Source organism: Miscanthus floridulus, chromosome 18 (assembly GCF_019320115.1).
Source record: "Miscanthus floridulus cultivar M001 chromosome 18, ASM1932011v1, whole genome shotgun sequence".
In the NCBI taxonomy this organism is placed as follows: Eukaryota; Viridiplantae; Streptophyta; class Magnoliopsida; order Poales; family Poaceae; genus Miscanthus; species Miscanthus floridulus.
The window spans coordinates 128,841,636-128,857,131 of NC_089597.1; the positions used below are offsets into that span (position 1 = coordinate 128,841,636).

The 15,496-nt window shown below is 46.5% G+C and overlaps 1 long non-coding RNA gene and 1 pseudogene across 2 annotated transcripts; one reads left to right on the plus strand and one right to left on the minus strand.

Annotated features, from left to right (window-relative positions):
* Positions 1–714: 714 nt before the first annotated feature.
* Positions 715–1,618, minus strand: LOC136522549 (uncharacterized). Of its 2 annotated transcripts, none has more exons than XR_010775922.1 (2): positions 1,488–1,618; positions 715–1,318 (listed from the first exon to the last, which is right to left on the minus strand). It is a non-coding gene; the product is annotated as an uncharacterized lncRNA (long non-coding RNA). The 2 variants fall into 2 exon arrangements; XR_010775923.1 differs by lacking the exon at positions 1,488–1,618 and adding an exon at positions 1,398–1,466.
* Positions 1,619–4,312: 2,694 nt separating this feature from the next.
* Positions 4,313–6,774, plus strand: LOC136521152 (uncharacterized; annotated as a pseudogene).
* The last annotated feature ends 8,722 nt before the right edge of the window (positions 6,775–15,496 follow it).

Sequence of the window (15,496 nt, forward strand, 5' to 3'; positions counted from 1 at the left end):
TTGCACAACATCAAGGTGAGCATTTTTTTTTCCTTTTGATTTGGCATGGATAAAGAAAAGTAACCATCCGTAGTTTTTGTACGCAGGATGATCCAACAATATGTAGGTTCATTGTGTCTGAGGAGCAGTACGAGAGGTAATAGCGTCAATTGGAAGCACGACAACTTAAGTCGAGGCAGATGGAGGCTACTGCAGTGCTGCTTAAGTGAATGAATATGGTTGGACTGGAAGTGCTGAGATGAAACAAAGCTGAACATAGTGAAGCAACAGGTGGAAAATGTTGTTTCGGAGCCGTGGAATTTGAAGGTGCATGTGGGTGATCTTAGGAAGGAAAAATGCAAGAGTAGGCAATTTGTGGTTGGTTCAACAGTTTTAGTTGCATTGCTTGTTGGTGTAGTGTTAGGTGTGTTTGTGACCAAAACGTGGAATTGATGTAGTATGGCATGTATGAATTTTTCTCTTATGCAATGAATGAAAATGCGGCAGCAATAATGTTTCAGCATACATGTCCATATATGAATTTCTCTCATATGCAAAGAATGTAAATGTGGCAGCAATGTATTCCACATGTACATTTGAGGGAAAAATTCATAGAAAATGACATGATATATCCATTTGAGGGAAAGATCTCTCTAGAAAATCACAGAATGATGACATGATATATCCATATGAGGGAAAGACCTCTCTAGAAAATCACAGAATGATGACATGATATATCCAACAGTGCTTCTTGCGTTTTAATTTACTCAATTTATTTGCATTTAGCTCAGTATTTTGTAGAGCATTTTTACCTATTGAGAGAGAGAAATATAAAACTGGTGCCACTGCCATTCAGCTCAGTATTTTGTAGAGCAGTTCTAAGCTATACTGCTATGAGCCTCCACTTGCACACAACACCATAACATCGCTAACAGAAAATTCATCTAATGAGATGATGGCCTGGAGGCAGATGAACCAAGAAAAATGCCTCTAAGTCTCTAGGACACGTGCTTGTGCTTGCAGTACAGCACCAGGAAGCCGCTCATCTGTCCTGAACATCAGCCTATCAAGTCTGTTCATCCGAGCTGCAGAATAGTTCTTGAAGTGTGAACTTGAAGCTGCAGAATAGTTCTTGAAGTCTGTCATTCGCATTTTTCCTTCGTCAATCGCACATAAATGCTCCAGCTTCCTAATGCCAATTCGCTTCATTCCTAGGAATGTGTTGCCTGGTAAATGGAACTCTTCATCCCAGATAGTAGCAGTCTGATTCAACATCTGTGAAAGTCATCCCAATGTTTGGTTTCAAGTTGTCATCACAATCTGGAGTATAAGATGAACCCTACAACATACATGATAGATGTCAAATAACACGCCTCTTCTAAAAAGTTATAGAAAGTACATAGTTGAATGACACACACAGAACGGGATGCTGAAGGACTTCTGTGGTGTGGTACATTCATGAGCTGGAATAATAGGAGCAATTGACTCGGAATCGGTGCTTTTGCTACCTGCCACTATTAGTGCCAGGCGCTGGCCACCTACCAAACGCCGGTCTCGCCGGCGCGGATCTCGCCCGGGCTGTCCTCGTCTGGCAGCTGCGGAGCTCGATTGGGCCGTGCTCGCGCCGATCTCGCTGGACCAGGCGGCGGCCCTTCACCAGCGCAGATCTCGCGCGCGAGCGGTGGCTGCGGAGCTTGCTCGGGCTATGCTCGCTGGACCGGGCGGCCACGGCCTCCACGGCGAGGAGTCCGTCTGATGATGCGAGGTGGAGGACTACCCCGTGATGGTTTTGGTGTTGGCCGTCGAGGTCGACGTCTCACGCCTGCGCCATCAATAAGACGGGCGCTGCTGCCATCCGAGGTGCCAATTGAGAAGGAAGATGAAGAAGATGCCGGACGGCGAGCTGCACAGGGCCGTGAGGAACTCTCCGAGATGGTGGCCACGGTTGTTGCTGCTGCTCAAGGTCCAAAGCCGGTCCATGCAGTTCAAGACCGGGATTCAATTGATCAGCTCGGGCCGATCCAAACTAAGTTTTGGAATTGCTCCGATGATAAGTTATTTCCGAAGACGACGAAGATCTTTCCACGACGGAGTTTATTGATCGAGCAAAGGAAGTCGGGTTCACGGTCGACGATTTACTGCGAGCGGATAAAGCACTAGCTTCAGGTATGGATCCCTGTTCAGCAGACATCAAATTGACGCATACAATTTTATCAACAATGGTGAATCGTAAAGTCTCTGGTGGAGTTCCTTGGCAAGGGCCATTGCCGTCACCCCGTATCTCTCCTCCCAGAACTTTGGGGGATTGTTTGGCCAAGGCTTCATACCAGAATTCGCCTAGATCATCTTCGGCTAAGTTGATCGCAGGTGCAAAAATTGTTAATTCGTTGTTGCCGAAGGGGGGAAAACCGGCCAGTGTGTTGAAAAATTCGAAAGTTTTTGAAAGCATGAACAAGGAGACAGCCACGGAGTTCCCTCCGTTATTTCCTGAGTCAACTACGACTCCTCTCGTGTGTGGCAAATGAGATATTTCGGGGGGCTCAAACACGTCAAAATTAGAAAGTTCAAATTTTTTTGGAAACCCGGATTCACAGGGAACCAATCCTACTTTCTCTCCGCCCCCTGGGGCAGCGCCGGCGTCGCTTACACGCACGGTAGGGGAGGTGGAACGGAGTCATAAGCATGGGTGGATCTAGGGGTATTCCCTGGTATTCCCAGGAATACCCAACTTTTTTGAGATACTTTTATGTAGATATGTGTATATACTTGTGTATATATATGTGTATATTGCAATATTCTGTACTGTTTTTGCTCATTGCAGCCCAAATGAGTAAAAAACACGGCCTTTCGGCCTTGCTCCAAACTTCCTCCTTCCTAGGACGGCCCACTAGGCCCACTCAGGCACTCCACCCCTTCCTTCCTAGCCTCTGACCCACCCCGAGCCCCCGACGCCCCTCGCCCCTCTGCCTCTGCTCGCACGGACACGGCGGCAGGCTGCGAGGAGCGGGCTACGGCCGGCGGAGCGCGACGTGCGTGGCCAGCGCAAGCTGCAAGGGCGCAAGGCAGCAAAAGCTAGTGGCAGGCGGCCGGCCGGGTGGCAGGTGCCAGGGGCAGGGGCGCAGGGCTGCAGGGGGCGCCGCGGCGGCGGCCTGGCCAACCGGGCAGCCGGCTGCTGGCAGCCCGCAGACTCTAGGTTTATGATCAGTTTTTACTTACAAAAATCATGGCAATGCTAATATGGCCTTATGCAGTGCAACATATAGAGTGATCAATAACACTTATTTATGTTTTGTCTTCCCGTAAGAATGTAGCTGTTAGTGTTATAGTTCCATGCATTCTCCATATGACATGAGGGAGGTAAAGTAGTGTCTATTTTATTTAATTGCTTGAGCAGACAACCTGTTTCTGTGATGTGATAATACTACTATGAATTAGTGTATTTGAAATCTAAGCTACCATGTATTGGATTTTTTTTCAGACATGAGAATACCCAACTTCAGAATCCTGGCTCCGCCACTGGTCATAAGGCTATCCCTGGATATCCGGATCGAATCCAAACCGGCCCAGGAAAATTCTTTCGGCCCACTAAGGGTTTGTGCGCCCTGTTTTCCCGTACTGGAACCAGGCGCCGTCCTCGTGTACCCCCGTACCAGCCGCCATCTCGTGAAACAATACTTCGGCGCTCCTTTGCCGAAGTTGTTCGTGTGGGCAAGCCAATGGCGGCGCAAGGGGGAGGCAATGGAGGAGGGTTTGACGGGCGAGGTGGGGGCAGAGGTGGCGAGGGATACAATCTGGGCTTCAACCCGGGTTTTAATCCGGGATTTGGTGGACGTGGCCGTGGCTTCGGTGGTCACCAGCGAGGTCGTGCTTGTGGTTATGGATATGGAGGTGGCCGTGGCGGACGTGGAGGTTATGCCACGTACAGGGGCTACAACGACTACGGCTATGGGTACCATGCCCCTGGACGTGGACGTCGCCCTTACGGAGGAAGGTATGCTGGCCGCGGGCGTGGTGGGGCTTTTGGCGGGCAGCGCTTCCATCCGGAGACCCCGTCTGCAAACCATCCCGTCATAGCCGGCCAACACGCAGCACCGGCCATGGGGCAGGCCGGCCAGCCAGCCCAACAGGCGCTCATCGGGGGCGCTCTTCCACAGCAAGGAGGTGTGGCGGCTTACCATGGCCACCAGCAGCCGGCATTCCATGCCGGACTAGATGCTGGTCACCAAGGGGGTGGCACAGTCGGCGCATCCTCTGCTGCACACCGCCTCCTATGGTGGAGGCCGGTACAGTGCATGGAGGGGGCGCTCCAGCAGCATGTCAGCAAGCCACTGCGATGGTGGTGGATTCAGCGCCAATGAAGGCTCCAGAGCAACCCAAGGAGGCTGTCCCATCGCCTTCAGAGCCGAAAGGTAATATGTTAGAAATCCCAGAGTCGTCTGAGAAAGGGGCACAAAAAAATAAAGGCAAGCCATATTGCTATCGCTGTCGCACTAAAGGTCATACAATTCACGAGTGCACTGTTGTCCTTTCCTGTGAGATTTGTTATGGAGATCATACGACTAAATTGTGCCCGAATAGTAAAAAAACAAATACAAGTGCTATTCCTTGTGGTTATGCTGTGGAAGGCCTAGGTTTCTATTTTATTCCAGTGGTTGAAAATGCAAAAGTAAATGTTCAGGAAAAGAAAGCTGTGGTACGTGTTTTGGAAGGTTCTTTTACTGTCGATCAATTGACAGTGGAACTGGAAAAGCTACTACCTGACAAGAAACATAAACGGGAAATTGAGACAAAAGGCACTGATGCTTTTATTATTAATTTTCCCTCGGCTGACCTATTGGAAACAGTGGTTAACTGGGGCCCTATGGATGCTAAGGCAGTTGAAGGAAGGATTCGCTTTGAAAAAGGAACTGACAATGAGGTTTATAAACGTGAAATTGAGAAAGTATGGGTGCAATTCAGAGGACTACCTCAAGAGTTCAAAAAGTTTCCCATTATTTGGGCGGTTGGAACTATCTTGGGTGTCCCTCAGGCTGTTGACACTATCTTTACTAAGAACACTGGCAGGGCAAGGATGAAAGTAGCAGTGCTAGACCCAAATCTTATCCCAGATTTTGTGGATGTGGTTATTGGGGACTATGTTTACGAGCTACAGTTTGCAGTTGAAGACAGACACCCTCAATGGTGAGCCACAGCTCATTGACATGGACTCTACCAAAGAGGGTGATCCTAAGGAGGAGAATCCCAAGGAAGGAGATCCAAAAGAGGAAAATCTCAAAGGGGGAAACTCTAAGGAAAAAATAGATGTGGATGGAAAAATAGGAGATGCTGAGGCACCTGGCAATGGCAATGGTGACCTGCCACCTATGGTTGGCCAGCACAGCGGCCCCAATGGGGCGGCACAGCTAGAGGAAATAGGGGAGTCTACCATCACCCAGAGCAAGCCTGTGAAGCCAAGTAAGAAACCAAGAGCTTTACTTTCTCAGTCTGGAGGGGATGCTTGGAAAGCTACTATGTTGCCACCTCAGATCGACTCTGGGAATCTGAACAATAAATTCAACAGTGGGACAGCTTCACCGGTGAGATCCAGTAAGAGGAATGCCTCAACTATGGATCAGGATTCCACAGAGAAGGCAGCTAAGCTTAAAGCAAAGAAGAACCTGGAGTCTGCGCTTGATAAAGGTAAAATGCAACAACCTCCTTCTTTTATTTCACGAGATGATTCCTCTTTAGTTAACTCAACAAGTTCTTTAGGGGTTTGTTTAGGTAGCAACGACCATGATATTTTTAATTCCCTAAAATGTTTAAAAGACATAGAGCACAATAGATTGTTGGAGAATGCTAAGCTAAGGGAGGAAAACTTTGTTTTAGTAGAAGATGCTTCAACTGTTTGTTCTAATGAAGATATCGTAGATCTTGAAGCTTTGAATCTTATTTGTTCGGAAATTGCAGAAGGGCTCGGTGATGGGGGTTGTGATCCTTTGATCTTACAAACCCCCGTATCACAAAAAATGAGAGGGCGACATCGTTAGAAGAAAAATCATAAAAAAGGTACTTCAAGATGAAAGGAATTTTTTGGAATTGTAATGGGTTTGCGGATGGTAAAAAATACAGATTTTTGTCATGCTTAACAAAGGAGAAAAGTCTAGATTTCATTGCCTTATCGGAAACGGGTAGAGCTAGTTTTCCACAAAACACTCTAAATACCATTTGTGCTGGTAGAGATTTTATCTGGCACTATATGGCTCCACGTGGTAGATCCGGTGGCATGATCCTAGGCGTCAATTTGTTGACCTTTGACATTGGGGAAATTGAGGAAGGGGATTTCTTTATTCGTTTTAAATTACGACACAAAGAAGATGATTTTAAGTTTAATCTAATATCAGTCTATGGCCCGACACAAGCGGATCAAAAATCGAATTTCTTGTCTGAGATGGTACGGGTATGTTCAAAGGAAACCTTACCTATTATTATAGGTGGCGACTTTAATATTATTCGTAGACCAGATGAGAAAAACAATGATAACTACAGTGATAGATGGCCATTTATGTTCAATGCAGTAATTGATACCCTGAATCTTAGAGAAATAGATCTGACAGGAAGGAAGTTCACTTGGGCTAACAATTTGCTAAACCAAACTTTTGAAAAGTTAGACAGGGTTTTAGTATGCACAGATTTTGAGTCAAAATACACTCACACCACGGTCTATACCCTCACTAGAGAAATCTCTGATCATACACCTCTGTTATTCTCTACTAATAATGCGTTCATAACTTATCAGGCTCAATTCAAATTTGAATTAGGCTGGTTGTTAAGAGACGGGTTCTGTGACATGGTTTCAGAGGTTTGGCAGAATACTCTAGCTATAGGATCACCTATTGAGAGATGGCAAATGAAAATTAGAAGGCTTCGTCAGCATCTTAGAGGATGGGCAAAGCATGTGAGTGGTTTGTATAAGAAAGAAAAAGCAATACTTTTAAACAAATTGGACGAACTAGATAAAAAGGCAGAACATACCTTGCTAAATGACTCTGAACGAGATCTAAAACATGTCTTAAATGAACGGCTCACTGAGTTACTTAGAGAAGAGGAACTCAAGTGGTACCAAAGGGCTAAAGTGAAACACCTTCTAGAAGGAGACGCCAACACAAAATATTATCACTTGTTAGCCAATGGTAGGCATAGAAAAACTCGTATTTTCCAGCTTGAGGATGGTAATAGTATTATAACTGGTGATGCTCAGCTTAAAGAGCATATTACCAGCTATTACAGAAACCTGTTCGGTCCATCTGAAGATTCTCTAATTTCACTAGATGAATCTCAGACGGAGGACATACCTCAAGGTTCGGATCTGGAAAATGAGTTCTTGACCGAGCCGTTCACTCATGAGGAAGTCAGAGCGATAATTTTCCAAATGGAACATAATAAAGCGCCTGGGCCGGATGGTTTTCCTCTGGAGTTTTATCAAGTTTTCTGGGGCTTAATTAAAGACGATTTGATGGCTCTGTTTTCTGATTTTTATCAGGGAACCTTACCTCTCAATCGTCTTAATTTCGGTAACATAATCTTGCTGCCCAAAAAGAAGGATGCAAGAGTTATTCAACAATATAGGCCTATCTGTTTGTTGAATGTCTCTTTCAAAATCTTCACAAAAGTGGCGACAAATAGATTATCTATGATTGCCCACAAACTAATAAGACCGACTCAGACGGCTTTTTTACCAGGAAGAAATATTATGGAGGACGCAGTTATATTACATGAAACGCTTCACGAACTTCACACGAAAAAACAAAACGGTGTGATTTTTAAAATAGATTTCGAAAAAGCCTATGATAAAGTAAAATGGAGTTTTCTACAGCAAACATTAAGGATGAAGGGATTTTCACAAAAGTGGTGTGAATGGGTGCAGAGTTTTACACAAGGAGGCAATGTAAATATTAAGGTTAATGACCAACTCGGATCTTACTTCTAGACAAAAAAAGGTTTAAGGCAAGGTGACCCCATGTCACCCATACTATTTAACATAGTGGTTGATATGTTGGCCATACTAATTGCCAGAGCAAAGGAAGCATGGCAGATAGAAGGGGTTATTCCCCATCTAATTCAGGATGGCTTATCCATTCTTCAGTATGCGGATGACACGGTGATCTTCATGAGCCATGATGTTGAAAAAGCAGTTAATATGAAACTACTGCTAAGTACTTTTGAGCAACTATCTGGCCTAAAGATAAATTTCCACAAAAGCGAAGTCTTTTGTTTTGGACAAGCTAAAGATCATGAAGAGTTTTATTTGCAGCTGTTTGGATATGCCAGTGGTAAATATCCATTTCGTTACCTGGGTTTACCTATGCATTTTAGGAAACTATATAATAAAGACTGGAAGTGTATAGAAGAGAGAATCGAGAAAAGACTTAGTGGGTGGAAATGAAAACTACTTACAGTCGGTGGTTGTTTGGTACTCATAAACTCGGTGCTATCCAGTTTACCGATGTTCATGATGTCATTTTTCGAACTGCCGAAAGGGGTGGTGGAAAAAATTGATTGTTTTAGGTCTCGCTTTTACTGGCAAAATGACCAGCACAAAAGAAAATACAGGTTAGTCAAGTGGGAAGTTATGTGTCAGCCTAAGGACCAGGGAGGTCTAGGGATACAGAATTTAGAGATTAAAAATAAATGTTTGCTCAGTAAGTGGTTGTTTAAGTTATTAAATGAGGATGGGCTGTGGCAAGAATTATTAAGAAATAAGTACATTAAAAATAAGACTCTTGGAAGCTGTGAAAAGAAACCAACGGACTCGCATTTCTGGAAAAGCCTTATGAATATTAAAGATAACTTCATGGAGTTAGGACATTTTAATGTCAAAGATGGGACACAAACCAGATTTTGGGTTGATACTTGGCTGGGCAACAAACCTCTCAAAGATAGATTTCCTGCGTTGTTTAATATTGTAAGAAGAAAACAAGACACAATAGCTACAGTCTTGAGTTCCCCAGTACTAAATATCTCATTTCGGAGACATTTGGTGGGTGCGAACTTAACAAATTGGCATCGAATTGTAGCTTCTTTACAACAGATTAACTTACTACAGGAAAGAGATGTGTTTGTATGGGATTTAAATGCCTCTGGGGCTTTTATAGTCAAGTCTATGTATGCTGCATTAATTAACAATGGGGTGAGAGTGTCGCAAGATATTTGGCAAACGAAGCTGTCAATGAAAATAAAAGTTTTCATGTGGTATCTAAAAAGAGGAGTGATTCTAACCAAAGACAACTTGGCTAGGAGAAATTGGAATGGAGACAAAAGTTGTTGTTTCTGCCATGTTTCAGAGACAATTCACCATCTCTTTTTTGATTGCTTTTATGCCAAATTTTTGTGGCGCTCTATACATATACTTTTTGGGATATCACCTCCCACAAATATAGATGATTTGTTCTATCATTGGTCTAAATTGGGAAACAAAAAATACAATACATTGTTATTAACAGCAGCTTCCGCACTTCTTTGGGCAATCTGGATAACAAGGAATGAGGTGGTTTTTGACAAATGCAAACCAAAATCTCTTTTGCAGGTACTATTCCGAGGAACGCACCGGCTTCGTCATTGGGCAAACTTACAGCGGCATGAAGATCTTAAAGATCAAATGATCTCTGTGGCACAACACCTAGAGACGTCGGCTTTAGATTTCTTTGGATCAAATGGTTGGCTTTCACAAAGGCATGTTGGTTTTGTTTAATCAAAAACTTTTTACCTGTTCCGTTAGTCGTGTGTGTGGTTGTAAGTTTTACTTCAGCCGAACTTTGTGCCCAGGTTTAGAGTCTGTAATAATTGGTCTGATTCTATCATTGGATAGATGAAGCCAGATATTTTATCCTTTATCTAAAAAAAATAGGAGCAATTGACTCAACATGAGAGTGTACATCATTAAAATCCAATCGCCTTGTCATGCTCACTTCATCCTCAAAGATCATTGTAGCTGCAAGATTACAGAAACAAGGGGGAGAAATTATGAAATAAATAAGGTGGACACAACAGGGTTGCAGATAGTTAATCGTTGACGAATAGGTTGCAAAAACAAAACAGAACTACTGAGTAATGCTTTTTTTTTGAAACAAACTACTGAGTAATGCTTGGCTTAGAATTAGAAACACATACTGCCTACCTCTATTTATTAACAAACAAAAGATGACTTCTTTTGCTTTTTGCCAGACTAGATGTTTCCCTCTTGCACAGAATAGCTAACTAACAGATTTATACATTTGCTAGCATGCATGCTGCTAGCATATATGAGAACTCACTTGAATCAGGAAAACACATAATGAGGGAAATTTGTTTTATTCTTCACCAACAGCTGCATATGATGGAAATGAAACAAAAACAATCAAGATAGAACTGGGCCATAATAATTAACAAAGCACTCATTTTGAATTTGTAATACCACCCAAACTAGTTTCTAGTTGATTGTGAAGTTGTGTGCTACATGAAACTAATGCCCCCACAAAAACGATATTTAATATCTTATCTGCCATAACCATGCAGGTGTTCATGTGTTCATCCCAATACCACTGTTAAGTGTTAACACATCCACACTGAAATACTTAATACACACACCGAGAGTACAATAACTTTACCAATTGAACAAGAACACTGTTAGGCCACTCTTATATTTTTCAGGAAAAAAGTGCTAAGTTTCTGAGTTCCCACTATTTTAATCATAACTCTCAATTCGCTTAACCAAACGGGGCGAATAAATACATCTTGGAAATCTACAGAAAATTCCCTACAACAGTGTTTCAACGCACTAGGCAAATTCCGCACCAATATTACCCATAAAATTATGGAATAAATCAGTCTAATTCTCGCGTACTGTAAAGTCATCTACTGATCACCGATTAAGTTCCCCCAGACTTGCTGCATCCGTTGTGTCCAAGTCCAAATACTCCGTAGAAACATCCCCACAGGCTCACAACAAAGATTAATTTACTAACTCTTCAACCAATTAGATTGCCCAGAGATGAATCAGACTATCAGGCAGATTAGCAAATCAAAGTTTAATACCCCAGACTCAGACTGAATCCACGAGTAGCAGTATGTCCACTTCCCTCTATCGCTCCTCCCTTGCTAGCTACCACTGTTAGAGATGGGAGAAGGATAACTTCAAATTGGTTAGAACTCGCGACTACTAATCTCAAACAGCAGCAATAATGGGAGAAAATTGTTATTATAGGACGCGAAACAATGGGCTTCGTTATTATAGGACTTCAATCGTCGACTTCGCTAAAACGACATTTCAAACGTTGACACTTTGTTTTACATGACATTTGGTCCTTTTAATCACTTTTCTCATTTCAAATACATGTATTTTGCCATGGGAGGACTGTATTACCCTTCAGTCATATTCACCTAAGAGTGGGTAGGCAGGTGCATGGGCTGCCTGGCTGCTGCCGCCGTGGCCTTCAATGCGGAGTCTGTCTTCTTCTTTCCAGCCCGAATCAAAGGGGAAAAGGATTTCCAGTAGCTCTTCTACAGATCAGGCCAAGACGAGGGATGCGGCACCAGCTGATAGGAAGAGGAGCCCATTGAGAGGGAGAGCTACTCCTGAGCAATCGGAGAATCCACATGCAAGGTTATTGATCATCATCGCTGGCCTGCTATGATGGGGGCAAGGTGTCTGCAAGCACAATGTCCAAGAGCATGGATCTCACTGATAAGATCAGTAGGTTTACTCTTCCATCAGTTCCGTCACGTGGGATTTCACCGAAGCGAACTACAATGTCCTCCGCTGCAAATACCTTGTCAAGAAGTATTGATCTTGCTGATAAAATTGACCGGCTGGTCTCTTCGTCAATGTCATCACAAGGGGGATCACCAAAAAAGTCACCTTCTTCTAATGGTGCAGATGATGTGTCCAGAAAAGTCGGTGTTCGTAAAGATCTCAAACTTTCATCCTTGGCAATTTCATCAAGAAGGGTGTCACCAATAACAACAGCTGCATCAGATGGCACTAGGACCCTATCAGAAAGCATGGATCTTACTGAAAAGGATAACAGTACACTCTCCTCATCAGTTTCATCACCCAGCATTTCACCAAGTGCATCATTATCAAGTGTGTCTAATGCTGCATTGCAGACTACTACAAAATCATCTGAGAGATTAATTGGACCTTGGCATGTGGATTCTCCGATTGCTCAGGAGTAGCTCTCCCTCTCAATGGGCTCCTCTTCCTATCAGCTGGTGCTGCATCCCTCGTCTTGGCCTGATCTGTAGAAGAGCTACTGGAAATCCTTTTCCCCTTTGATTCGTGCTGGAAAGAAGAAGACAGACTCCGCATTGAAGGCCACGGCGGCGGCAGCCGGGCAGCCCACGCACCTGCCTGCCCACTCTTACGTGAATATGATTGAAGGGCAATACGGTCCTCCCATGGCAAAATACATGTATTTGAAATGAGAAAAGTGATTAAAAGGACCAAATGTCATGTAAAACAAAGTGTCAACGTTTCAAATGTCGTTTTAGCGAAGTCGACGATTGAAGTCCTATAATAACGAAGCCCATTGTTTCGCGTCCTGTAATAGCAATTTTCTCGCAATAATGGACGAAGGTGGAATGATCTTACTGTAACAAGATGAGCACCGGAGTGCAGGAGGCGGAACCCATGTACTGTGATGTCGGCGAGAGTACGTCCACTGCCCTGCACAGCCCCAAAGAAGAAGAGCAGAATCCCTAGGTCTTCTAAAATTGGGGGAAAATGCGAGATCAATGGAGGGGTGTCGAGCAGAGGAGGAACCGAGGTACCTGCAGTACCAGCGAAGGAATCTTGGGTTGGAAGGTAGCTTTCTCAGATAAGAAATCGATTCCAATGAAGGTGGCAGCACAATTTCTGTCTAATTCAGGGTTCCTATAGTAAAAGGTACTAAGGCAGTGTCGCGGGGTCAGAATCGCGGCAAGCAGCATTGTTGTTTGAGTCGGTGTGAGAGTACGTGTCTCCGGTGGCTCGGGTGGACTCAAGAACACAAGAATCACAGAGGGGATGCAACGGTTTATCCTAGTTCGGACCGATCGGTGCCCTACGTCCAGCAGCTGATGATCCTTATACTCAAGAGCACCCAAAATTTGAGGGTTACAATAGAGTGTAGAGAGAGATTTGGTTGGGGGTTAGCTCAGTGCTAATCCTAAGATCGTCTCACCGCCGGTGGAGCCTTCCCCTCGTCGGAGAGGAGGAAGACGACATGTGCGGTGGAGGAGCTCTCGGTGCCCCTCTCTGAGTTGCTCTGCTCTCGGTGTTGAGCAGGAGCGAATGGAAAGAGGAATCGAATGATATGTCTGGGATCGTCCTCCCCCTCTAAGGTCCGACCTTATCCTTTATATACTGAGATAGGTCGGGTACATGACAGTTTGGGGGGATGTGTCTACGGCCTACATGCGTCGTAGTCTAGGAGGGTCTTGCAGCGGCGCTTTGTGGACCATGGTGATGTCGTGGAGCCGAAGAAGCCTTGGGCGTCGTCCGACTGCTCTGCTCTAACACTTTGCGTGTCATGCTATGTCGGCTTGGACCGGCCTCCCCCAGGTGGATCTTCTGGAGTCTTCTTGGTGACAAAGGAGGTCGGCTCTAGGGGCTGACGTGTGGGACAGGGAGCCGCCCAGCCCCTGGAGGGCGAGGAAACTTGTCTTCTTGTATCACGCCCCGTGCGTGACCCTATCGCGGGAGTGGCCGGTAGGGCCGCGCCCGAAGTGCAGCGTCTAGGAGCCCCCGGGCCTTGATGGCTTGGGGCTTGTCTTCTTGCACCCGGGCCTTCGCTAGCGTCGTAAGCCAGGCAGAAGCCAAGGGCTGGGCTTGGGCGTATCATCGATCGGGGGTTTGAGGCTCGGGCGAGCCCCCGAGCCCTGAGCGGGGACTACGGCGTGCTCAGGCTCAGTCAAGTTTCTTCATGGAAGGGTACGCGCGAGCGTACCCGTTGGGTATAGCACCTGTATGATCCTAGAGGAGTCGGTCGGGGTCTCTTCGGTTGGAAACCATTGATCCTGAGGCTTAACATACCCATATGTTAGGATCTCGTCAAGAGCCCCTGAGCCCTTCGTGGCCTCACTTGGCCTGGTTTGTGATGGCGATGAAGGGCTGAATTCGATCTTCTGGTGACCGGGTTAGCCATGGCGGGGATGGCTTCCACTAACGAGAGTGTGATGCCTTGCATGGGGCCCTTTCCCTAGTGTGACGGGGTGTTCGGCTGTCGAGGCCGAGCGGTAGAGGTGCTGGCCCCTTCTGGTCCTATGTCGCGTTGGTCTATGGCCTGAGCGAGGGTTTGGTGAACTCATCTGGGAGTTACCAACTCTAGGCCTGGGGGCACCCTTCCTTTTGGTCAGAGCCTGCCGTGGGTCGGGTGATCGAGAGCGTCTAGGCTCTGGCTCGAGGCCACCTGATCACCTGGCGCACCATGCCCTTCTGGGGGCTTTGGTAGCAGGCCCTGATCCTCTCTGGCTAGCCTTCTTAGGCCAACCTTCTACGGCCATAGGTCGGGGCGCGGGGAGCGTACTAGGCTTAGGCGGGGGACCCTCGTTGGGTCCACCGCTCAGTGGCTCCTGACCCAACTCCAGAGAGTTGGTTGGTTTTGGGGGTGTGCCCCCCGAGCGCCTGTCGATCGGGGGGTCGAGTCGCTCCGTCTGGGGAGCCGGTGCAACCCCCGAGGCCGCCATGGGGCCTCCTTGTCAGCGGGCCTGGTGGCATCTGGGCACATCCCTTCCACTGACGCTTTGAGCAGGCGGTTTGATGGCACCTGGGCCACCGTGCCTGGCCAAGGAGTTATGGCATGCACTCCTGTGACGTCCCACTTCATCTGAGAGATGGGACGATAGGCCACACGGAGCAGATCTAGCAGAGGAGAAGGCGCGGTACTTGGTGTGCATGGATCTGGGCCATTGATGGTGGCTGGTGGGCCCGAGGGGAGTCGAACCCCCTCAAGTCCTATGAGGAGGCGTGCGCGGAGTAGGCGGCGTGCTTGGTGGAAAGTAGAGTAGGGACTGGACTCATTATCAATGCCCTCCTGACTCTGCCTTTACTGTGCGGCCACCATCATGCAACCGCTCTATGGCATGCTGCGGGGATTGAGGGGGCACCTAGCCGGTTCCCCGAGGCCCCTTTAGCCGTCGATGGCTTGATCAGAGGGCCTAGAGCTGTCTCAGCACATCGACTAGGGCTATAAAGAGGGGCCCCAGGGACGCGGCGCCTTCTATCCCTCCTTCGACTCCTCTTCTTCCTCTCAAATCCAACTCTAGGAGGCCATGGCAACGATGAAGTGCGACGCCTCCCTCCTAGTGAGCATGGCCTCCTCCGCCGGGCGATCGCTCCCATGAGGATGGAAGGATTCCAATGAAGGAGGGCGACGACACGACGCTAGATGCGTCTATCACATTCCCCTCCCCTAGAGGGTGGAAGGATCTCAGCGACATTGCTAGAATCCTTTCGTCCTCTAACAGGGAAGGGGAGCCACGATGTGTCGGTCGCTGCCCCTTCATCTCGGTGAAGGCGGGG